The following is a 24,332-nucleotide window of genomic DNA, read 5'->3' on the forward strand; positions in this document are numbered from 1 at the left end:
AGAGTGGATGAGAGAAAACGCCTTTACACTGAGTTTTATGTTCAAATAACACAAAACAAAAAAAAAAAACCCAAGATTTAAGGTCTGTTTTTGAATAAAATGCCAAAATAAGAAAAGAAATGAAGTCCATAATATTAATACACTCATAGTTGCTTATAAGGAGAAAGAGAGGAATAGAATGAAAATACCAAGGAGCACCAAATGTGTGTCTAAATCTAGATACCTTTCCAAACCTTGATTGACTTCTTCTAGTGGTTTTTTTGTTGTTGTTCTATTTCTCTGGTGTGTTTGCCTTTTTTGAATACAAACACCATTTTCTGAGTTTGAAATACATCTCTGGGTATTTTTTTCAGCTTGTTCTCCAACAGAATAATTTATGAGATAACCTGGCATGCAGATTTCAGTATGTCTTATGCCCATGTGCCGCGCTAGGTCAGAATTTCAATCACTCTGTTCTTCCAGCGGTTGAAAAATAAGTGTTAAATGTCTCCAAACATTAAAAATCTATGCTTCAGTGTCTGTGTAGCTGCCAGCCCCAGGTGTGGTTGAATAGATTCAGAATGAAAGAAAGTAGGGAAAATGAACAATTTGAGTATGGAGAGATTAATTGTACTTCAGTAGTTGTTTTTAAATGAGAATTAGAAATGTTTATTTATAATAAGATTTGCAGTATGTTTATATATATAGTACAGGGGTATCGTGTATGATCTGCATTGGGAATGTGGAAAACTCTGACAATAAACATAAGAAGAAGATGAGATCACAATTTTGAATTTTGTCTTCGTGTTTAACATACATGTGCGTATGTAAAAGCCCACAAAATCTTCTTAAGCGTGTCACATTTTGAATTTTCTACCACAGCCAAGAATTGTTTCATCATTTTCATGTAGCCTGAATGTCAATATCTAAAATGCAAGCCCTCCTCAAATCTTGCAAGAAATATTCTAAAACCAATCAATCTGCAATCAATAGCTATTCAGTTCAACCCTTTTATGCAATCAGGCAGGTTGTTGTTAAAAGACTGGAGAGATAAAGGAAATAAATTTACCCTGAAAAATTTGCTAGGATAACAAATTACCATGTTCTTCAGAAACTTCACTAACAAGTAGTATTCTATCCTTGACCCATGGGAGAAAAAAATGCATCACAGCTGCTTTGTACACGCCTGTATCTGTGTGCACATCTGTATCTGTGTGCACGTCTCTATCTGTGTGCACGTTGTGTGCATGTCTGTATCTGTGTGCACATCTCTGTCTGTGTGCACGTCTGTATCTGTGTGCCGGAAAACACCAGGTCCTTAAAGACCTGTGTGCAGGTCTTTAAATCTACTTAGGCGACGTGGGCAAGCAGAGCTGTTTTCCTGGCACAGTGCAAACACTAGTGCCAGGCTGGTGCACCTCTCTCTATAGCTGTGCATATTCTCACATTCTCTGTTGCTGCCCAAACCCCCTCTTCTGCCTTCTAGCTCATCTTGGAGAAGATTCACAATCCCAGTTTCAGCCAAAGGGTGGCATCGTGTGGCCTGTAATTGTGCAGGGGGAAAGTCATCTTGAAAAATGCTCACATTTTCTCCTGCCCAGTTAATCTGGCTGATAAGTAAATGCTCAAAACATTGCCTACAGCATGCTCAAGTTCACCCTCCTCCTTACTTCTTCTGGGAAGCCGCCTCTCCCTTCTCAGGAGCTTTGTCCTTTCTCTGAATTCTTATGTTTCTTTTCCTGGGACTCAGTGCTGAGTCTTATTCTCAGAATATCCCAGGCTCTGAGCTGTGCCCTTCATGTCTCACTGGATGCTCAAAGCCTCAAAACCTTGTTTTTAATCTGAGTTCCCCACAGCACTGAGCACAGCCCTGAATGTGTGGGAGATTGTTTGTCTGTTTGTTTATATTTAAAGATAGTTGGTATACTATCTGGTATTGGTTATATGAGTTTCAGGTGTACAATATAGTGATTTGACATTTCTGTACCTTACACTGTGATCGCCGCACTAATTCTAGTAATTAGCTGTCACTGTGTAAACTTACCACAGTGTTATTGACTAGATTCCCCTCCCCTTTCTGATGGTTGGCTTCCCTATTCCCAGTTTCCTGCCAGCACGGATCCCTCGCCACCCTGACTATCCCTCATGCTAGCCTCCAGGAGGTATTTTTCCTGCATTTTTGTATAGGACTAAAGTCATACTTTGGGAACAGGAGTGACATGTCAGCTTTATTTGTTACACAGGTCACAGGGTATGTCTTGAATGCTTATACTGTGTCCACATGCACAGAACAGACATGTCACTTGACATTTGCCATCATGAAGGTCTAAGAGCGCGTCCACCTTGCCTTCGTAACCCAGCCTTGGTTTTCAGTTCAAAGGAAAACATCTCCAACCACCCCCCTCCGCCCACTAAGCCAAGATTGTATTTTTTTCTCCTTAAAAAAATCTGTTGTTTGGAAACCTTAACTCCCACGCCCATTCATGCTTGTTCCATCCACCAAGTATAGCAGGCCAGCCCACCACAAGCCTATGGGCTCATTCCAGCCAGGAGCTCACTCACCATGCCCTTCTGTTTGTTAGTAATTTGAGGGAAATTTATCACTTGCTTAAAATAACCAATAGAAAGAGCCAACATCATTTGAATGACAGTGCTCCGGTTCTGCAGAAACGATAACTGAGACCCACCATCAGAATCCTCGCCATCTGAAACGTGTTTCTGCTCCAGTGGCAGCAAACAGCACTTACCCGCTTACCCGCTTTCCCAACCCCTGTGCCCCCGACCCTGTGACTCTGACATTCCGGGCAGTACCCCGCCCTGCAGCCCCCGCCACAGGCTCCACACCACGCACCAGGCAGTCCTCTGTGGAGGGACATGCCCACTCTCCCAGAAGGCTCCCAGACTCTCGCTCCACCACGCCAGCTGGCCCCTCAGTCATCGTCCCTTCTTGCCTCTGATCAATGTGGTAACATTATGCTCTTCAGGTTGGTCTTGGGTGCTCTCCCAAGTCAGACAGGATGAGGGACTGTCATTCTCTGAGTAAATGGGACCATCCTTGCTCTGCCCTCTGTCCCTCACCCATCCTCTTACATGTGGCAGTCCATGGTAAACACGGGTATGATCAACATTGAAAGAGATCACTCTCTTGGAATGCAATGATTGTGAGCTAAAGAGTTCAAGAGGAGACATGGCTGGAGGATATGTCATCCTATATTCATGTTATAAAATTCCAAACAGCAAATTTAACGTGACCAGAAAACTATTTCCCAACTACGTTTTTCTGCATACCCTGGGTGAGACTTGCATTAGTGGCCATTGTCAACAGAGTACCTTTGGGGGAGTGACGGAGAGACAGTGTTCAGGAACAGTGCATTGGGTGGCGACACAGTGTCAAGAGTCCTGACAGAGTCAGCCTTAAATAAACGGAGTTAGGAAACCACAGAGATAAGAAGTTCTATTTTGTTTCAATATAAGCAGATTTTGAAGAGTCGCGGCATTGTAACAGCGACATTGCTCTTTTTCTCACAGTTAGAAGATAAGAAGTTAGTCTGGAATGGCACACTTGACAAAGAAGAATGTAAAGAGATGGTTCTGGCCCAGAGTAGATAGATGGTACCTGGAATTTATAAAGAATCTTCATGTGTACTGATTAGACAATAACATATCAGTACCTCTTCTCTACTCATCATTCTAAATTTCCATCAATGTCACTGTATCTAACATGAGCCCATTCACTTGTAATACATTTTTAAATCAAATTGTTTATATAGACAGGGGCCCAACATGCATGTACTCATTCTGAAGCGATCCTTCTGCCTGAAGGGATGTCATACTCTGATTGGTCATGGGTTGGTCAAAGGCCCCAAAGCAGAGCCAAGAGGGTGGGGTCACTTTTATCTGAATCATACAGATGGGGGGCCAGGAATAGAATGGTTTCCCACAGGAAAACTAAGCTACTACTGCCAGAACAGGGAAAACAGACGCAGCACAGGCTAAAATGAACAGATGTTCACACCAGCGCTTGTATGGTAGGTTAGCATCCTCTCTGTCCTACCTGAGATGCCTAAAGAGTGGAAAAATTGGGCCATTTGTTCAAGGGTCCATGCAGATCAAGGACTTGGCCAAGAGATGGACTCACATTAAGTCCAATGAGTTGAATCTGCAACTAGCTGGACTCATGTGACAATAAATAATTAAATCCACAGCTTTAGATCTAGCAAAGGCTTGACATGAGAAAAGCTGGAATAATTTTGGACTTTTCATTTACTAGCTGTGCGATGCTGAAAAACTTGGTTAACCTCTCTGAATCTGTTTCTTCAGGTACAAGATTTGGTATAATAATAATTTCCTTGTGGCATTGTTATTAGCAGTAAAGAACAGTACACATAAAGAACTAAGCCTAGTATGTTATTAGTAATTACATGGTAGAGTCTAATTACTACTATAATAATTGTGGTAGTTATAAAGGATCTAGTATTTTGTTTTATTTATCTTTTAACAGACTCTAAAGTAACACTTCTTTATGTGCCAGGCACTATTCCAAATATATCATAAACAACACTAACTCAATTTATCAAGTAACGCATACTCCCTTTTTAAATAAGGAAACCAAGGCCCAGAGAAATTGAGTGACTCACCCAAGGTCACAGGCTCATGAATGAGGAGCCACTGTTCAAACCCAGGCAACTAGGCTTCTGAGTCTGTGCTCACAGGCACTAAATTCTACTGCCTCTCGGGAAAATGTAGTTGCTGTTATCACTCAATAAGAGGTAGCATTTTATTGCCATTATTATTATAGATGAGAAGATGGAAATCTAGAGGCACCAAAATAGAAGCTAAGCTAAAAATAAATCCCGGGTCTAATGCTTCCCAGTCCCCGGCCCTTTCCACACATTTCTTACCGAGGGGGAGAACTGCGTAAATGAGAAGCAGCAGGGTTACGTGTCTTCTGACACATGAGGTCTTTCCATGCACTATATCAGGGGTAATTACAAGGGTGAGTAAGAAGCATTTTTCCATAATAGATTCTAATTGTGTGTAAGGCAGTAAGAGAAATCCAGTGAACTTTCCCTGGTTTCTAGATAGAAATAAAGAAACACAACACGCATTCAAAAGTTCCATGAGTTTGGGGAGTCATGGTGCTAGTTTATCAAACAGCGGCGTCACGACTCCATTATAAAGCACATCAGTGACCCCCATAGGTGCAGGTGTCTGCAGAGGGCTGAGGAATCTTTTCAGGATCACTGTTGCAACAGGGCAGCTGTCTCCTAAGGACAGGATGGAAACAGTCACAAACCCAAGGCGCCCTCCCGAGGCTAGGCTGCAATGCCCCGCGCTCCCATAGCACTTTCTCCTCCCCACCACAGGGAAACCCCTTCCCCTCAGAGGCTCCTTCCGGCCCATAGGTCTGTTTGGGCAAGTCCTCCAAGGACGCATGCTCACCAAGAACCACCAACCTGAGGGACGGCTTTGGACAGTTGCCTAACCCCTCCATACCTCAGTGTTCCTTACAGGCAAATTGAAGATCATGAAACCTGACCTCAAAACCTTGTACGGATTAATGAGAAGATGGATATCAAGCACATTGCTCCAAGGAGCATTCAATAAATGATCTCATCATTTTCTGCCTCAGAATTCTTAAAAAAACTACACCTTCTCGTTGCAAAGTTTTCCACTTTCTCCTTTTAGCACACTTAATTCTTTGCCTGATGGAGACATAAATGGGCATCTCTGCTAGATGGAACAAAAATCGCGTACTGGATGCTGATAAGCAGGACATGGTGCTAACAAGGTTTCCTTTTTGCAAAAGAAAGCTGCCCAGGGAGGTAGGAAGAACCCTGGACTCAGAGGCGGGCAACTCGAGTTCCAGCTCTAACTCCGTGTATGTCCCTTTCTGCAGGAAGCCACGCGAAATGGCAGAGGAGGCAGAAAACTTGGGATTAGGTAACTCAGGGTTCAAACACCACCTCCGGCATTGTGCAAATCTGCGGGACACGTTTCCAGCATCTGGCACGCACAAGCACACTGGGATGCCTGGGGACACTCCTCCTTCCTGTCCTTGACCCTTCTAAGTTCATCTCCATAATTAGGCAAGACCTAATGGGAACTTCCACTATGAATGATAAGGGACAGGAAGAAATTATCCCCAATGCTCCTCTTTCATTGGGTGATGCTTTAAATCTTAACTCCTTTACTCCTTGTCTGCTAGGATGTCAATCAACTTTAAAAATGAGGGGCGCTCCCCAATTCCCCTGCCACCCAAACCCAGATAATAGGGGGTGCCACTGCCCTTAGACGGCTTGCTAGCAATCCGAGGACAGTTGTACCCATGCTCCGACGAACCAGTGAACACCACAGCCCGGGACTCCTGCGTGACTGCTTTCTGCTCTGGGATTCTCAGCGGCCAGCCCAAGTGCCACACACCAAACATTAATGGCTCTGTGCTTATGACAAGAAGCGGTCACGTCCCAGGAGACCTCAGCCACCCAAGGCCACCTCTGCCGCAAGGTTCCATCTGTGCTGATGTGAAGAGCAATCTTCTGATGTGTTCATTTCCTACAGTTGCTATACAAAATTATCCCAAACTTAGTGGTTTAAAACAAAGCAATATTTATTCTCTTAACCATTGTCAGGATCAGAAGCCTGCGCTCAGTTTCCCTGGACCAAAGTCAGTGTCTGCAAGGCCCAACTCCCTCTGGAGGCTCAGGGGAAAATCCGTCTCTGCCTTTTCAGCTTCTGGAGCTGCATTCCTGACATTAGTTGGCCCGCAGCTACTTCATCATCGAAGCCAGCAATACAGCGTCTTGCTTCGGTCCTCACGCTGCCTTTTCCTTTTGTAGTCAAAGTCTTCTCTGCCTCCTTCTTATAGCGACACTGCGATTAAATTTAGGGCCTGCCCAGATCACCCCACCTCCATATCTGCAATTGTCACATCTACATAGACCATTTTGCCCTAAAAGTAACATTCAGGGTTGCAGGGACTTGGGTATTGGGGGGGGGTGGGAGGCATTGGTCACTCTAACACATTTGGTATCAAGTGTCTTTTCTTTTCAATGATAAATGTCCTTTCCGTTAAGTGGCAAGTGGTTGAAATCGTTATTTTTCATTCCGTCAACCTGTAAAGTGGAAAATTAACATTCACGGCTTAAGGAGAAGATTCCCTCACCTCTGGCCAGGGCTTGGGTGAGAAGGTAGGAGCTGGCAAGGCCCTCGGGGCCCACAGGTGGGTGCGGCCGCTTCCCACCAGTGGCTCGTGCCTGGTCCCCCGCCTTATGAAAGAGCAACGAGAGATGGAATCTTACCCTTGTGACAGCAAGGGCGGACCTAGTGGGAATTATGCTGAGCGCAACTAATCAGGGAAAAGACAAACACCATGATTTCACTTGTATGTAGAATCTAAAGTATGAAAATGAGTGAACAAATAAAATAGAAACAGACTCATAGAACTTCTACAGAGAAACACTTCTCTGTAGAAGTGACTGATGGCTGACACGGGGAGGAGAGCTCGCAGATTGGGTGGAAAAGGTGCAGGGAGTAAGAAGTACAGATTGGCAGTTACAAAATAGCCACGGGGTATAAAGTACGGCATAGGGAATCCGGTCGGTAATATTGTAATAACTGTGTACGGTGCCAGGTGGGTACTGCAAATATCAGGGGAACACTGTGTAAATTATATGACTGTCTATCCAGTACACATGAAACTAACACAAAATAATATTGAATGTAAACTGTAATTAAAAAATAAAATTTAGAAAACAAGAAGCCTTGCCTAAAACAAAACAAAACAATGAGACAACATGTGAGAAGGGTTTACCTGGGGTTTGCAGAGCAGCAAACATCCTCTGCAGGCTCTGAGTACCTTCCGTGCAAGGACGTTGTTGCTCAGGTGCACTCTAGGCTCCTGCGAACCCTGCCATTCTGTCACAGTGACACCTGTGTAGGCGGAGGCCTCATCTGCACCTCTTCCCTGGGACAGGACCTAATCCGTTGCTCAGGGAGCACTTGCGAGCCTGGCCCCTCCAGCATCTCCCTGGCGCTCCCTGGGCTGCTCCGACACCTCCCTTTCCCAGAACACAGGCTGGCTTCCCCGTTACCCTGTGCCCTCTCGCTTTTTCCCCTTTCCTCTCCTCCGTCTTCAGATCTTTCAGTTCCAGAAATATTCGAGGGAGGGAGAAAAAAATACCCCTGTTTACATGTTTATGAAATTAAGCAAAGAACAAACGTTAAAATGAAAAATCAACCAGCTTGAAAGGCTAGATTGGCTGGCTAGAAATTTGTTGAGCCTTTTTGCTTTGTTGTTCTTTTTTCCCCCTTTCTGCTGATACAACATGGGTTATTCATAATTTCGGGTGTTGATAAGCACACACTTCAACCAGCAGACTATAGAGAGAAACAAATGATTGGTATTGTTATGCAGCATCAACTCTGTATCTGCTTCCGTCTTCCCAGCTCCTGGAATACCACCCTCATCTGTTCTAGCAGCACTCTTAAAAAAGCCCACCTAGATGCTAAGTGCTTTCTGGGTACCAAGAACAGGACTGGAGCTTTGCATGTATTTTTACAGTCATTAATCTTGCCACTTAAATAATATGTCTTCACTTTTCAGATGAGGATGCAAGACTGAGTTGTTGAAAGACTTGTTCAAGCCCCTAGCAGCTTGGTAAGCACAAAGCTCGAACTGCTGGGGGTGAAGATGCACCCGGCTGAACGTCCCAGGCCAAGACTGCAGGCAACAGTACCACCCACCCCGTGTGTGGCTGGGAGAAAGCCTCACCAGGGGCCTGAGTTGCCAGCTCTGATTTCAGTCAAGGTGATTTCCTGCTTCCGTCCATAACGCACGCACACCGACACAAACATGCACATTAACTCCGCAGACACCCGCGGCACTGGCTTGCCACAGCATGCCTCCAGTCTTCACCTGGCCGTCTCTCTGTGTGCACAACTGTCCACATTTCCCCTTTTTAAAAGAACACCAGTCATATTGGCCCAGGGGCCCACCATACTCTGTCTGACCTCATTTTAACTAACTACACCTGCCATGACCGTATTTCCAAAGAAGCTCATGTTCTGAGGTTCTGAGGGGTAGGACTTCAACATACAGATTTGGGGAGGGCACCATTCAATCAATAAGAAATACCTTCCAAGGAACATCAGCTGCAACTCAGTTCTGTTTCCTCATCTATGAAATGAAAGTTGCATTGAATGATTTCTAAGGGCCGTATGGCAGAGCCCTTCAGTTCTGTCTGCAGCTGTGGTCTGAAACTTTCAGTGCACAACAGATTTATGTGGAGTGACTTCTAAAACATGCCACCTCTGCCCTAGCACAATTAATCAGTCTGGACACTTTTACCCCCTAGATGAGTCTAATATGTAGCCATGTGGAGAACCACTCCTCCATAATATTCCCTGAGAACACACATGAGAGTCCAAGACACCATCCTATGCAGAACATCCAAGCTTAGCCTTTTTCCATGAAGGAATCTGTGCAATAAATTATTAACGATGCTCATCATAGACAAGGAGGCAGCTACAATTCTGAGAATAACCACTAGCGCTTCAATCAAAATTCATGTTTTAATACCAATCAAGACCAGGCCTCACTTCTTCAGGAAGTTGTCCCTGACTCTCCCAGGCCAAGTTGAGTTTCTCTCCTGCTGACTTAGGTTTGCTCCTAACGTAGTCTTTATCATATCCTTGTGATTGTCCACACCACGAGGCCGTGTGCTCCCTACAGATGGGGTGTCTTACTCATCACTCCAACACTCGTGCCTGGTGCATGGTTAGCGAATATTTTTGCATTAATGAAAGCAGGAAGGAAGGAATAAATGAATGAGGGAGCGAATGAATCAGTGTAAAGATTCATGATGAAAAATTTGAACTAAGAAGATGTTGGCAATGGCCTGGTGCTACAGTAATTTAAAAGAATGATATACTTGCCATTATGCCAAAAATATGCTTTATTTCATTTTATTATCTTGATTGCAAGAATCCTCATTCAACACCAAAGTTAAGAATATAGTGAGTTTAACTCACTTCTTGTAAGACTGTGCTTTCTAGCAAATGTGCTTTAAGGCACAGATGAGTCTGACTGTGCCCAAGGCCCCACTTTATCCAGAGAACCAGGAGGTTTCTCCTTTGGCATTAGTCTATGAGCTCATTGATCAATGGCAAATCATGAAGGATGCAGGGTAACACTCAAAACAGAATTCCTTAGAAAACTTTTTAAATTAAATGATTCCAATCCAACATTTATATGTATGCAAGGAAGGTCTTACAAAAAGGCAGAATGGTAAACGTGGTCACATTATAGAATCCAAACACAACATGATTTTGTGATAAGGCCTCACACAAGTCTATTCATGCCTGAGAGCCTTTCTTCTGAAAAGCAGGCAGCAATACACAGGGCAGGTATTGTGCTCATTTTTCAGGACACTGAAGTGCAAATATGCTTTAAAATACAAAGATATAGCCACACATTAATTTATTAAGTAAATGCATTTTCACTGATTACCTGCTATGTTCCATGTTGGGTGTTTGAGGGAGATAGGACCTTTTCCTTAAAGGGAATTTTACTCTAACACAGAAGAAAAAATATGCTAAATAGTTATAATATCAGACATAATGTTATTTCTGTAGTAATAAAGAAAAAGCTATTGTTAACCTTATGTTAAAGATTATATGTTTTTTACAATTCCCATATAACTAGTTTTCTGATTAGTTTTTTGTAAAAAGATACAGGAGGCTTTGAGTCTTTGAGGCATAAAAATTGTCAAAACAATGAAATTTAGACTCATGTCCAATCTGTGTAAAATGTAATCTCCTAGCATTGCACAAATATTTCAGTAGGGTCACCATTAAGGTCCTAGCAAAGGGACATTTTTAGTGTGCGAAGCAGACTTAAGCAGAGTCAATGTTGCTTTTTTAAAGCTGTGTAATTTAAATCCTACCCTGAAGGAAGTTACTTGCTCATTTCAGGGGGTGGACCCTCAGAGGAATGTAACAACTAATCTCCAGAAGAAGATGTCTTGTCACAGACTTCAAGTTTTACTTTTGCCCCTCAAGCAAAACTGCTCCATGTTCTTTCTCTTGGTTTTTCTCTCAGCATCCTACCCAGCGGGAAAGAAAGACTGAAAAATAATGCCTTCTGAATCTCCTCCTTTTCCACCCAAATTGTAGTCCTAAAAAAAAAAAATAAAAGCAGACTGCAGCTATGTAACTTCTAGCCCAGAGATATTTCATTTTTATTCAAATGGTTTAAGCTCCATAAAGCACAGGGAGCTATATTTTCAAGTTTCAAAAGATGTGGCAAATGTGTTCATTCAGCATCCTTTAATATTCGACAACTTGCTCCTAAATAAATTTGCTATCTAAATATGCTCTTCTTTTTGTGGAGGGTTTTTTTTAAAAAAATCTATTTGGTGGAGTTTTTGAAGTGTTTTTGTCATTCTATCATTTTCAACTCATTCTTTAAAGCATAGAATTATTTTGTTGCTGACAAGTTATGAAATAATTCTTTGAGACATTATATTCAAGAACCGTGTATTTGTTCCAATGCCCAGGAGTGAGACACGTTTGAGAAATAGTACACTTAGTAACAGCACATTCCACAAGTAATGTAGGAGACAGCCTTTGGGGCCGTTACAGGGCTGCCTGTATCCGTCAATCAGTCTCATGCCCACAATTTGAAACTCTCTCCTCCCAGGATTCTGCCTCCAGTGGTATCTCCCCCACCACTTTTGACCAGACAGATGTTCTGCATTTGTTAGCTGGTAGGTACATCTGCAACTGTAGTTTCTATGCACTAAAATGATTCTGAGATTCTATTTAATTCATCCTGATCGTCCTAGGGCTAAGTACAGTTCCTGAGCTCTTGTGAGTACTTAGCAAATCTTTACAGAATAAAAGGAGAGGGAGCTAGAAACATCTCTTTTTTCTCCTTCTAATTCTAGGTTTGGTTAATAAATCCCTCTAAGAGTTAAAACAATACAGGTATGAGAATGGTGGCATCAGGGACAATATTCCTCAACGTTCCCCAAGAGCTACAACAAGGAATGCAGTAGGCAGGCTACTCACATCCACATTGCTTGATGGCAATCTTTATATTCAGCATGACTGTCTTAGTTTGTTCTGGCTGCTATAACAAAGTACACCTTAGACTGGGTGGCTTATAAACAAGAGAAATTTATTTCTCACAGCTCTGGTGGCTGGAATTCTGAGTTTAGGGTGCCACTGCAGTTGGGTCGTGTCCTCTTCCTGGTTTGCATATGGCTGTCTCCCCCCTGCCTCCTCGCAGGGTGGAAAGCAGAGAGAGCTCTCTGGGGCCTCTACTAAGGACACTAATCCCGTTCATGAGGGCTCCATCTTCACAACTTGGTAACTTCTCAAATGCCCCTACCTCCTAATACAGCTGCATTGGGGGTTAGGATTTCAACATATGAATTTTAGGGGGGTCACAGGCATTCAGCCATAACAGCCACCATGGGTGCCACTTCCTTTGGCAAATGTAAGACACCCAGAGTCATCTAATGGCAGGGCTGAGTTCACCTCCTCTGAAAGGTATGGCCGTGGAGAGAGGAGAAGCTGAATGCTACCCTGGACTTCCAACCAAAGTGATACCACCTCGGACAGTGAGTTCACTCCGCTGGCCTCGATATAGCAAAGCAGGGAGTCTGACCACATCAGAGGAGCTTCTCTTTCTAAAATTTTCAATATGGTCCTTTCTCACACAGTTTATTTTAGTAGTTTCACATTTGAAATTACTTATTAATTTCAAACACTTAATAAATAAGTGTTATCCTTACTTAACTCTAAGCAGCACACGTTTGCTTTAAAGACTCTTTCTCAAGTTCTTTGGAACTAGAAACAGTCTCATTCTCTGATGTTTTTGGTACTCAAAGGGTTTGAGCTTCTTTTATCTACTATTTGTTATTCCCTTCTTTTTTCTGATTGAGTCATCAGATTAAATCCAGTCTTTAATTAGCATATATTGAGCACTTACCACATTACAGAATCTATAACACATATCCTATGAAGAGGAAATTAAGGGGCTTTCTAGGGCAGTGGTAGATTTTCAGGTTGAGGCTAGTGAAGAGGTTTTTCTCTTACTTGCAGACACAGGTATCCAAAAGAAGGAGGAAGAAGAGGAGGAGGAGAAAGAAGGAGGAGGAGGAAGAGGGGGTGGGGAGGAGGTTTATGAGGAGTGGTGAGTCCAACATTATGAAGGAGAAGGAAGCAGTCAGGGACGAGGTCCTGAGTTGGTTTCCAAGCCAGTTGTCAGCTAGCCAAGCAGATGAGGCCAGGGAGTGAAAGGTTAAATAGGTTCACCAGGGGCCATCCTGGCTCAGTACCTCAACCGGTAATCATTAATTGCGGTCACTGCCTTGTAGAGTGATTCATGGGAGGGCTGCAGTGTTTAAGGATTGAGAACAATATAGATAAATGTAGATACTTCCATTTAGGGTTAAAAATAAATTGCATAAGTGCTAGAAGGGGTGACTTAGACTGACAGAGGATTTTTAAAGGTATTTTTATTTTAAATGATGATATATTTCAAGTATCGACTGACCACAACCACAATATGAGCCAATAGGATTCTGAGGCTGACAGAAAAATAAATAAACTAAAATCGTTGTGTGATTAGGCAGTAATGAAAGAAATGCTGTGTCCAGCTCCAAGCAAGCCATGGTTTCCTAGGATCTGTCTGGGCCAGATATTTCTTTGCATTCTGTTCTCTTCCAGAGGGGCCTTGACACGTGGTCCAAGGCCAGTGGTCAGAGTAACGAAGCATTCAAGACTTGTGAGGAATGCTTGAAGGGGCTTGCTCTGTCTAATCTAAAGATGAGGCTCGGGGGAGCTGTGACAGCTGTCTCACCATGATGGAAGGACTGTCATGGACACAAATGGAATTGACTTATTCTCATGATTCCAGAGGGCTGACCAAGATCAATGAGGAAAGTCACGGAGAGGAAGCAGACTTCAGCTCAGTGCAGAAAACTTTCTAAGGTGATTGCTGTCCAGCAATGGAGTGTGAGGTGTTAGAAGAAGTGAAAGCCTTGTTTCCAGCAGGCTTGATTAAATGCTGGGTGTCACCTCCTGGGAAGGCTGATCAACAGACTTCTGTTTCTGGGGAGGAAGTTGGAAGAGGTGATCTTAGAATTCCTCATAACCCTCAAGTTTCTTTGACTCAGTCTATTGTATTGTGCTGATGTGAAGTAGCTTAGATAAGCTCTTCCTTCTCAAACCCCATTTTGCAGATGAGAAAACTGAGATGCCTGGAGATTAACTGAAAGGTCACAGAGCATGCTCATTGTAGAGTCAGGAGCCAGATCTTTATAGGCCCTTCTAATTGTGTTCCTTCTGTGCCCTGGTGCTTGTTAAAGTGATTCAGATCAATGATCCAGCAATCTTATTTTTAAAATGGTTGAACCACTTTCAAAATAACCCTACATAGGTAAAAATTCATTTAAATGCATTTTCCAGATGAATGAGTGGGAAAATAGATTTCTGCAGAAAAGCAATAGTTGGAAATGACTCTTTTGCTGCAACAATCTTCAGGCTATCCCTTGGTTCACATTTCTTTAACCCTCAACTAATGCCTATGTGCCATATACCGAGCTAGTCTTGGAGAGACAAAAATAAATAAGACACTGCTTTGTCGGGAGGTGTTCTTAGTCTCAAGGCATAGGAGACGGACAAAGAAAATTCCACACAATGCAATGTTGGAGTGCTCAACAAAGAGCTTTACACAATGTGATAGAAGATTAAAGAAGGGAAGTTCTAAATCTGTGCAGGAAAATTAAAGAATGCTTCACAGACAACGTGAGGTTATATCTGCAACTTAAAGTATATAAAAAATAAGACAGAGAAAACAGGATGTGTAATGACATAAAAATCTACACAGGGGCTGAGGAGTTCACTGAGCCTAAAATGTTAAGTTAGAACAGGAAGTTGTGAAAAATGAAGCCATAATTTGAGAATTATGCCTAGGAATTTGGAATTGACTATATCAGCAAATCCCCAAATACTCCTATTTTTTAAAGGGGATTACTTTGGCAGCTGGATTAAAGACAGATACTGTGTCAATTATGCTGGAAGAGCTCATTTGTCAGAGGCAACTAACATAGTCCAATACAAGTTTCTTCATTGGTTTATTGAGTCTCTGTTCTAACTTAACAATATGACATTCGTACCATCTGGAGAAACTTTAAAAAGAGAAAGGCAGAAACCCTGGAAATTTCTGACTCTGTATTTCCTGTTTATTTCAGGGGACAGCAAGCTATTGAGAGTGAAAACAATACCATAAGACCCCAAACATCCAACATAGCTCTAAACCACATGAGTTTCAGCTAATGTCTAATAAATTGACATACGGAGAAGATGCATTGGTTTTGAAAACCAAAGATGGGGAATAACAGCAGAGTATATCAATCATATATTAACTTAAAAATAATTTGGAAAAATTACCACTTTTTTGCTGTAATCACTTCTAATAGTTTTTTATTAATTGGTCTACTTAGTTATGTATAGTTTCCGTCACAAAGTCCTTTACCCTTCTTTCAGTAAAGTGCTCTTGAATTTTACACACTCCCAGCCCATGTAGTGTGATTGGAATTGAACCCAGTCCCAGCTCTAAAGGCAGATCCATATTGGCCTGAGCCAATCAGCACACTTCATTCCCCTGGTCATAGCACTGGTTTGGACATGGTTTGAACACACAATCAGAGTCATGCAAACACCACGAAACCTTTGTTGGGGCCTCTGGAGAAGACACTTTCATGGACTTGAAGCTGGAGGCCAGGGGACGCAATGTCTGGAAGTCCTGAAGCCAGCTGGTGACCATGGAGGAGAGCTGCCCTGGGAGGGGGCGTCACGACCCGGGTCAGAGTCAGGCAGCAGAGAACAACTGCCTCTGAGGGCACCACTGGGGCCAGATCCACGAGGAGAGTTTTTACCTTCACTCGCCATAAACTGCCTCTTTTGCTTGAGCAACTTTGAATGAGATTTTTCTGTCACTTTGCAATCCAGAACTATCTAGTAGATATGATATTAGGGGGAAAATGGACAAGATCAACTCATCATTCATTCTATCTGCCTTATTAAGAAAGTGACCTCTGTGATTTAATTATTTCTCCAGGAAAAGCTCACCTGGATGACATCTTTCTAGTTCTGCTTTATGAAGGTACACAGGAAGTACCTCTTCCAGCCTCCCTGCTCCCCTTACACCATGAGATTTAGTTGGCACTTACCCTATCTCACATAGTAGATGTTCGTGGATTTATCTTTATATTTTATTGGTTGTAGATTTCTAATAAGTGAGGGCAATTTCTTGCTTATCTCTAGATCTTGCACAATCTCTAGCACAGGACCTGGCATGTAGCAGATGCTCAATAAATGTTTGACAAAGTAATTTGCATTCATTCTATCCATTTAAGTACAATACCCTTCCAGGCTATATAAGGTTGAATTTTGAGTTGTGGCAGTGCTGTTCTTTTTGAAAGTCAATAGAAATAAACATGAAATTAGTAAAAACATTTCATTCTGAGTCACTCATAGATTCTGTAGGACTGAGGAACCCAAGAGGAATAGAACCAGTCATATATTTTGAAGAGAAAATTAGTATTTGTCTAAATGGTATTTTTTTTAAGAACTAGGCAATGTGGAATAAAACCCTTTAGTTTTATTTTTATAGAAATAGAAAATTATGTTTTGTCAAGGGTGAAATATAAATCTGAACACAGAAAAATTCAAAAGCTATGTTTGAAATTTCTCAAAAATAATAGTAATTCATTTTATCTGATAAAAAAGACCATGACAAAGGACAGCTATTGAATTAATTAACGTAATTTATTTCCTCTTCCTTTATCAACACTTTATTCTTGGGGTAAAAATCATGTCAATTAATTGTCATGGCTTCTCATGGTCATCATGGAAATCTAGCACCTTGCATACCATCTGCACATTTTTGGTGCCCAAGAATGTTTTTTGAACTAAAATAAAAGAAAGAAACTAACTTTTCTAAGTTTTACTATATATAAAGCACATAGTAAATTGTATATCCCACTTAAACCTTATGACAATTATTTTACTCATTCATTCATCTATTTATTCATCATTTAATAAATATTATTAATGGCCTACTGTGTGGTAGGCAAGTGAATAGCAGTATCAGATTATATTAATGGTCTCCTGGCTCCAATGTCTGTACTGTTTCTCCCTACTTCTTAGGTTGCTGCTCTAAAACAGGGAAAAAAAACAGCAACGGTCTTAAGCACAAAAGGAATCTTGTGTTGGAATGCTAGGAGCCAAGTTGGCTAGCGTTACTGATGTCAATAATAGTCAGCAGCAAAAAGCTGATTCTCTTCAGTAGCATTCTTCAGAACCAGTTTAAGCCACACTTTCAGAGGAGGGAGGCAGAAGTTGGAGGACAGAAGACTGTGTGGGCTCTGCCCTGCCTTAGGCTACAGAAGACGCAAAATTCCTGACATTCAGGCTGCATAGACCTGTGAGTATCAGCCGAGCCCAGAGCCATATCTCAAAGTGATTCAGCAGCAGTGAAGTTAACGTCCATGCAGTCTCGGATTGATTTCTAGAGATTGCCACCATACATAACAAGTTGGGGTTGCATGAGCATGCACTTTCAGGCTGTCGGCACAGATGTAATGGATGTATGCGTGAGAGTTGGTCCCATGTCTCCTGAGGGGCTCCTTGGGTGCTGAAGAACATGGTGTTGCTCCCATTCACAGGAGTTGGGTTAAGAAAAAAAAAAATGGACTGAATTCATTCCAAAATACTGTTTTATTTTCAAGGCCATCTGTGCACAGACATACCCCAGAGAAAATAAAAAGCTGCATTATTCTTCATTATTGTCCTGGAAGAGTACTCTGGCTTAATAAGGGAGCCCTGATTTCATAAATGCGAAAGAACAACAGTTCTCTTGGATGGTAAATTAACTTGCTTTTGATAAATAGATGAATTTTGTCCCTGAGTAAACTTTGCTAAAGCAATCCCATGTTTTTTTTTTCTTTTCTCTATGCTAATATATTCTAATACCACAGAGCTCTGTACCTGGTTAATAGCTTGGCTTTTGTACCTGAGGTTAAGTTTCTATTTTACTAATGTTAAAAATCCTTTCGGTTTCCTTGTGAAAAACTTGAGTAACTATTTTTTAAAGGAAATAATTTTTCAAGACAAGACAAAGTCATTGAGTGCGTGAAGGGGGAAGCTGTTTGCACGGCTGTGGCAAGAGCCAAGGAGCACCCGCCCTCCTCTGGCTCGGGACTGGCCCCGCACAGGCTTCTGGAATGTTTGCTCTCATTTCCAAACCCTTCACCACAGCAATTGGAAGCTAACAGCTTCTACTTTGGGGGATGGGTACTCAATACTCAATTTCAACTTTGCAAAGACATTTTTTGTTGTTGTTAGAGACTGTTAAATGCTGAGGTTTGTATTTCTAATATTTTAGCACCTTTTCCATGTTCTTCCCGCTTTTAATGGAGGCTCCACACCCTGAACTCCCCATGCGACAGGGCTGCACAGAATGACACATAAGTGACTAGAGAGCACAGTCTGAAATAGAAGGCCACTCGGGCGAAGTTTACAGGCAAAGCCAGCTTGGTGGGTGAGGAAGAGACCTACGTTCATACCTCACTCAGTGGAGGTGCTTTGGGAAGCCATTTAATCTCACCAAGCCCAGTTTCCTCACCAAATGGATGCAATCCTCCATCTAAAGTTGGTTGCCAGGATCCAGTGAAAGGATAGAAATGAACACAATTAACAAATGACAAAGCCTGGTTGGGAAGCTTCAATAAGACTGCCCAGCCTAACACTTATTAGACAGAAAGCCCTTTGAAGGCAAGGGCTGTGTCATGCAGCAAATGGGAGGCAGATGAAGAACACCTGGAGAATCAAAATATGAAAAAATGGTCGAACATAAGAGTTGCTCAATTAATATCAGTTTCTCCCTCTTCTCCCCAGGCTAAAAATGGCGCCTTGTATTTAGTGCTTTAAAAAGTTCAGCAACACTGAAAGGAAAAGAAATCAACAGAGACAAGAGGGAAGGGGAGGGGCAGGGAAAGGGAAGGGAAGGGGAAAGTCAAGGAACATATAGCAAGGACTCATGGACAAAACCAAAGGGGAAGAGCTGAGGGAGGGAAGGTGGGAGGGGGCAAGGGAAAGGGGGGGGGGGAAGGCAGAGACAAATGTATTTAAAAAGTAAATAAATTAATTAAAAAAAAAATAAAAAGTTCTGCTTTCGGTTAACAGATATTGCATCACACCTTCTGCCCCACCCCCCACTATTCATCCTAAATTCTGTAAAAAAATTTCCAGTTAATAATTCTATAAAACCCAAGTGCCAGTCCTGAGACTGGAGTTTAGGGTACAATGAAATATCAGGTGGAAGTTTTTGTTGGGCTCGGCAAGCCACAAACACCTTCTCAGCGCACCTAGAAAAAGAACTGGCCTGGCCGTGAGGAGAGTAAGAGGAAAATAGCGAAAGGAAGGTGAGAGGTGTGGAGAAAGGGTGTCTTAGATAATAGACTTCAAGGCGACGGCTTCAGTGCCAACAGCTACAGGGGAGCGTGATCCCAGGCAGCAGAAGACAAAAAGAAAATGCAAGGAAGTGCCTTACAAAGCAAGCACAGCCTCTGCAATTTCCTGAATCTCTGAATAGTGCTTTTAGGGGGAAGAAGTGAGAAATATATACCCACTGGCTCCACGTAAGTTCATCCATGGAATGTTCACTCCTCCAGGGTCCAGGCTGCTCAAGCTCAGGTGCTGAGGGCGTCCTGCAGTGCCCCGTGCAACAGACAAGCCCTGGGTGCGGGGCCCATAGCCAGGCGTAAGGCAGTGCACGGTGAGGCTTGCCTGCAAGTGGCCTGCGGGACTGGGAACAGCACCCCCCCCAGAGAGCACATCCATCTGCCACGCCATGGGGCTGGAGGACCTGGTCTGGCTTTGCAGGGCGGCACAGCTGAGGCCAGGGCAGCTCTGGACGGACGAAAGCTGGGCCGGAAATGTCTCAGCCTTCTCATTCTTGAGACACTTTTATTAATTACGACGGCTCGAATCCCATCATTTTACTGGTGAGAGAGCATGGCAGAGTAGAAAGAGTAGAGAACGTTGAGCCAATTTTGGTTCAAACCCTGGCGCTAAACTGAACTGTAAATCCCTTTGGGTTGGAGTGAGTCATGGCCGGTGCCATGCTTCCCATTTCAAGATGGGAGTGAAAGCATTTGCCTCCAAGAGTGGGCTGGAGAGTGGTGATGATGATAGATAGATGACAGATAGGTAGATAGACAGACAGACAGATCACCATATGAGGCATATATATACTATATCATATGTATATGTCTATTATAAATGCCATATATATATATAACACCTAGTGTAGTGAATGGCACAAAATCTATGCTCAGTAAATGCTACTGATATTAGAATCAGCTTGAACTAGGCATTTCGCAGGCAAGTGTGATCTTTAAGCTTAAATTTGGATTATGGGATTCCTTTGCTCAGACCTCCCAGGGGTTTCCCACTGCAACTGGAATAACACATAATTACTCCTTCCCCTGGCTGATGAGGCGCCACCTCGTCTAGCCCCTGCCTACCCCTTCAGCCAATGCTCCCGCCCCACCTGCTTCATTCCTCAAACCCACCACACTCTTTTCTGCCCCAGGGCCTTTGCACTTGCCATGCCTTCTGCCAGTTTACCGCCAACTTTGTTTACTTTCTGGGCCTCTCTTTCCCATCCTTCAAATCTGAGCTCAGATATTAGCTCCTCAAAGAGGACTTCATTAGCACCCCACTTAATGTAATCCCTGACATCTCCTCTCCTTTTACCTGTTTTCATGGTGCTTACCTCTATCTACCTAACAAATTCATGTAGCTCTTTGCTTATTGTCTGGCCCTCCCAATGGGATATCAGCTCCCTACAAGAAAAGTCTTCATCTTCCCTTGAACTACAGGGCTTAGAATAGTGCCAGCACATAATGGGGACTATATATACTTCTGTTAAATGAGTGATAAATGAATTTCCATAGTCAACCAACTTCTCCCCAACACTGGGGACTCGGTGGCTGCTGAGGATCTCAGGAGTGAAGCAGCATTCAGGATTGGTTCCAGATAGCCATGAGGTTTGCAACAAGGATGAGCATGAGTAGCTGAGCTGTGACCTATTATAATTGAAATAACTAATTACTGGGAGTAAGAGCTTGAAAGATTCAAATTCAAAAAGATTTACAAATGTTTAGAACCAATGCTAACAGCAAGCTCAAACCATAGACAATGTAGGTGGTCTAGATGTTCCATCTGCTCCTGATGCATTTCTCTCTCCTTCCATCTAGTCAACATTACCCAAAACGTTGCACCGTGCCAACCTCTGTGTTTGTTCCAACCTGAGAGCTCTTCCAAAAGAGCTCTTCATGTATTATTTCAAGTAAATTTTGAACACAGTTCCCTAACTAATCATCATTGGGAGGATATGTCCAAGGATAAACAGAACTACAAAGGAATATTCAGAACAAAACCTGTTCCCGGTATAAAGCCAACTCTCCACAAAGTCCCCTTGGGTCAGCCTTACTCGGCAGCAGCCTCCTTTCCACCAAAACCCTTAAATAGAATCTGTGTCTCTCTTCGCCTCTCATTTCTTAGCCTTGCCGTGCTTAATGCAGAGAACACTAGCTTTGTCAAACAGACTGTACTTAAGATCTTGGCTCCATCATTTGCTACTTGTTTGGTTTTGATCAAGTTATCAAAACTCTCTTAGTTTCATTTCCTTCATTTGTAAAATGGGCATCATAATAATCTAACAGGGTTGTTTTAAGAAACAAACATGAAAAAGCATGTCAAGTTCCCGGCACATAGTAGTTGTTCAGAAAATGGGAATTACAATTGTTGTTATTATTATTATTATTGCCATTATTGTCTCCTCTCTGCCTGTGTTGACTTATCAGTTGGTTTAGCAGTTGAGCCAGAGAGCAGTTTTTCCAGTTGGCTTTTCATCCCTGATGATATGACAGTAACAGCTGTTTTATAAAAGCTTACCAATCAGGTTTATTTTTATACAACCTAAGAGTTGAGTTTAACAAATATTTACTGACCCTCTCCAATGTGCCAACAGCTGTGGTAGACACCTGCATACCTACAGATGGAAGGAGAAGCCAGTCCCTGGTGTGAGTTCAAGGGCACCAGTAACGCCAGGCTGCCCCACCCCATTTTCCTTCTTAGGATGGCTGATGCCTGGAATTTAACCATTTACATGCTATTTGTTTAGTTTAAGACTGTTCTCCTGGTCAGGGAAGGAACTCCTGTGGGAGGGCTTAAAAAAATTGTTATAGAGGAGCCTAAGAGTATTTACCTGGAATAAAGAGAGAGAGAATGGAGACCCTGGAAAGTGGAGGGAGGAGGGAGAGCCAGGACCAGGAAAGCGAGAGGACCTGAGGCCAAGTTGGTCCTTACCCAGAATTTTTCAAGTGAAAGTTTCCAAAGCAACTGTCACAGAGGCACATTGCTGGATGAAATGATCAACTAAGTGAGGGATGGGCATGAGGCCCACCTGGAACTTTCCATAACAGGCAGAAATTGCCTCGTCTCTGCCTGCATTCTCTGGGGTCACATGAATCCCACCCAGCCTGCAACACTAACCCATCCAGGAGCCGGTAAGATATACGCCTTCCCTCCCACTTTGTTGCGAATTGGTGACCACATTCTGGATGTATGGGCTTCCCCATGTCACCTCCACCCAGGCATTCTCCTGGGAGGAAAGCCAGACAGAGACACAGGGCAAGATCTGATGAGACTCCCACCTGCCATTGCTGGGGTTGGTTACCAGCCAGTCTAATTGTCAGAGCGCTTCCCCAGCATCCAGCTGCCTTCAGCTTCATTTCCAAAGATCAGCACTCAGAGTGACGGCCTCAGTGTCCCCTGGCACCAGGCAGCTTATAAATGCATGCAGTGAACCTCGCCTGTCATGAGGGGAAGACCTGCATTTAAATGGTTTAGAAATTCTATCAGATTTGGCCGGCCATGTAACAAGCCTGGCCTGACTCCCACTGGGAAGTCAGAGGCATATAAGTAATGGCTCCTGCCCTCAAGGAACTTTCATTTGAGCAGAGAAGAAATATTCAAACGCAGACCCTGACCTAATAGAAGTCTGATATTAAATATATTGAAGTTGACTGTTTCTAACATGCAGCAAGATGAAATTTTTATAAAAAGGGATGTTTTCTAAATTGGAATCAAATCCTCATGAAAAAAGGAAGGAGGAGCTAGTTCTGACCATACCAAGCACGAGAGGAAGAGCCGTTGCAGGAGGCAGGCAGAGAAGCCTAGGCCCCCACAGCAAGCAGAGCGCACAGCCAGAGGACAGAGGTGGGAGCGCTGAGTTACCCGCCGTCTGGCATGCGGGAGTTTCTGGGAGAGCTGGGAGAGAGAAGGCTGGGGAGGCGGGATCAGATTATGGATTGAGATCAGATTGCGGGTTATGGAAAGGTTGGAGGTGCTGCTAAGAAATGTTGTTTCGTTTGTAAACAATTAGTGTTTGACAAAGGTCACAGAACACAGAATGTTCATGGCTGTGTTTTAGGGCAGACACTGAGGTGGCTGCATGGGAGGGAACCCTGCTGCAGACCAGCAGCCAAGGAAAGATGAGAATAGTCTCTCCCGCCAAGATGCTGGCGGACCCCACTCAAAGGCAAGCTGCCAGGGGAGGGGAGGATCCTTTAAAGCTGTGGGTACTGAACACAGCCTCTGTGCCCATTGACAGCCTTTCTCTCAGGAAATGGATACCTGGTAGATTGTTCAAATCCCAGTCCATGTCCCAATGTGTCCTGGCAAACAGAGACAGAGATAGGACCTGGGACCGCAGAGAGGCTGTCTGCGAACAGTCATGACCAGTGTGTGCATTTGTTCCTCACGAGCCTGGCAGCATTGGAGGGTAGCCCTGGGCTAGGAGGGTCACTGAGCCATCTGAGGCCTTCCTCCCAACAGGCAGGTCTGCTCCAGTCAGTCTGTCCTGCCAGCCAAAAGCTGTGCAGGAAACTCCAAGGAGCCCGGAGTACGGAAACATCACACTCGCTGACTCACTCCCTCATCCACTGCAGAAATATTTGTGGAGATCACCCCAACGATTAAATCCTTTCAACAAAGGAAAAGGACTTTACCTTGCTCTTTATTAGTTATTGGATTTTCCATTTCTCAATGTGGGGGTGGAGAAGAAGATGCAATAAAGGCAAACAGTTCAAAATTGATTGTTTGCTTCTCTCCAGTGTAATTTCCTGGAAACTGACAAAATACGCAGGCTATACGAAGCAGTCATAGACTTATAAAACTGCTTTCTTTGTATTTTAGATTTTTTTTAA

The sequence above is a fragment of the Pteronotus mesoamericanus genome, unplaced genomic scaffold (assembly GCF_021234165.1).
Source record: "Pteronotus mesoamericanus isolate MK-2021 breed Mesoamerican mustached bat unplaced genomic scaffold, CSHL_Meso_final contig_101, whole genome shotgun sequence".
In the NCBI taxonomy this organism is placed as follows: Eukaryota; Metazoa; Chordata; class Mammalia; order Chiroptera; family Mormoopidae; genus Pteronotus; species Pteronotus mesoamericanus.